Consider the following 2,236-nt stretch of genomic DNA (forward strand, 5'->3'; position numbering starts at 1 on the left):
GTATCTTAAAGCCATTTTATTTCTGCTGTCATCTGGCATTTCGAGAGCTTCCCAGAGGTCACTCATTCTCTGTGCTAAGCCATCAACTATGGTAGGACCCTGGATAACATATAAGAAGAAGAAAAGAAAGAATAAGAGATTATTAAAACTTTTTGAAAACATGTTATCATCATTACTTTTTTTGCTATTTTTTTTTTTCTTTTTTGGTTGGACATGATGTTATTATGACTCTTGAAGTAGAATGCACCATTCCTGCATTAATCTATCGTACAACAATAAAGATTCAATTTCTTATTTTCCTAGATTTGTTAAACAAAAATTAATTTTCGCCTCCAAGAACAAGCTTGTTAGTGGCTCTTTTAATGGTCCAACGATTCTGTGAAGTCAACAAAACACTAAAAAAAAACATACACACAGTAGCAAAAAAGAAAAAAGTCTTACTGAAGAACGTTCATGTCCAGAGACAGCACTAATAGAACTTTTACCAGCAGCAGCAACAGTACTGGAAGGAGGAAAGAAAAGACTATTCATCAGGAATAAACATATTGGGTGTGAATAGTATTCTGTACATATTATTTAGTGGAGGTACATAGCTTAGTGGTTAGGGTGTTGGATTCATGACTGTAAGATTGTGGTTTCAATTCCTGGACCGGGCAATGCATTGTGTTCTTGAGCAAAACACTCCATTTCACATTGCTCCTGTCCACTCAGCTGGCAAAAATGAGCAATCCTGTGACAGACCGGCATCCTGTCCAAGGAAGAACATATACACCAGAGTGCCTTGCTTAAGGACACAATACCCTACTAGGAGTTGAACTCACAATCTTACACTTGTAAGCCGATTATCCTAACCACTCTGCCACATGCCTTCACAATGTAATACAAGCTAATCTAAAGACCCAGTCTTTGGAGACATGATGCCAATTAAATAACTGATGTCTCTATAAAGTACCCTAATGCATTTGTTCTCAAAGAATGACTTCATTTCCTTTAATTGGGTGCAGGTATGGTCGTGTGGTTAAGAGGGTTGTTTTCCAACCAGGCTGTTTCAGTGTGGTACATAAGGAAAGTGTCTTATACTATACTCCTGGGCTAACTGAAGCCTTGTGAGTAGATTTGGTAGATGGAAACTAGAAGAAACCCTTTTGTGTGTGTGTATGTGTGGGTGGGTGTGTATTTGTTTGTGTCTGTGTTTGTCCCCATCATCGCTTGAAACCAGTGTTGATGTGTTTACATCTCCATAACTTAGCGGTTTGATAAAAGAGACAGATAGAATAAATACAAGGCTTAAAAATACTGTGATCGATCTATTTGACTAAAAATTCTTCAAGGCAGTGCCTCAGCACAGCCACAATCTAAAGTAAAAGATAAAATCATTGCCACATTGTCTACTTTTCCAGTCATCTTTGATCCCATTCCGTTATGAAAAAATGAGAAAAGGAATACTCACGCCTTGGGTGAGGCTGAATAAAGAAACAAAACAAGACATATTTTCTTTTAGGTTAATAAGTATTCGTAATATTTTTCAAAACATCGTTGAGTATCTACACAAGAAAAGAATCGATGAGTATACAGTAATCCATCGACGATCATGGGTGTTACACTCCAAAACCTCCCACAGAAATAATTAAAATCTAAAAAAATATAAATACCTATTGGCCACAGAAACCTGGATATACTGAGGAGTCTGCAATATATATTTACATATATTAGCCAGAAAAATCCACAATGTACCGAGTGCGTGATAGGTGAACCATGATGTGGTGAGGGATTACTGTATATAATATTTCTGCAATGCGGGATATTGCTTGTGGTGTTTAGAACTGCTTCAGCTCTGTTATACTTCAAAAGATCCATGTACAAGGAAGAAATGAGTTATTGTTGTATGTTTCTTACTGAAGTTACATTCTGATATTTTGAACACAAGGTGAAAATAGAAAACAAGTTTGGAGATAAATTTTTCCTTTAGTCAATACATTCTTACATGTATTTCATTAACAATAATCTATGTCATATAAAGAAATACCTTATAAATGGGTTACATCATCAAATCATCAGAGGTTGCATAGCAAATGAAAAAGCACTTAAGTTATGCAATAATTTTCACACTGTGTCATGATGTCAACAAACGCAATGACTGTGTTGAGATGGATCAATGAATATACTTATCTCTCTCAATAATATATATAGTGCTGGTGCAGCCCCCTCTTCTCCAACTGTTGCATCATTCATAGTC

General features: G+C 36.0%; 1 long non-coding RNA gene across 1 annotated transcript; it reads right to left on the reverse strand.

Moving 5' to 3' along the window:
* Positions 1-1,463, reverse strand: LOC106877534 (uncharacterized). The gene is made up of 3 exons (XR_001410388.2): positions 1,451-1,463; positions 442-502; positions 1-99 (listed from the first exon to the last, which is right to left on the reverse strand). It is a non-coding gene; the product is annotated as an uncharacterized LOC106877534 (long non-coding RNA).
* Positions 1,464-2,236: the final 773 nt, after the last annotated feature.

The sequence above is a fragment of the Octopus bimaculoides genome, chromosome 24 (genome assembly GCF_001194135.2).
Source record: "Octopus bimaculoides isolate UCB-OBI-ISO-001 chromosome 24, ASM119413v2, whole genome shotgun sequence".
In the NCBI taxonomy this organism is placed as follows: domain Eukaryota; kingdom Metazoa; phylum Mollusca; class Cephalopoda; order Octopoda; family Octopodidae; genus Octopus; species Octopus bimaculoides.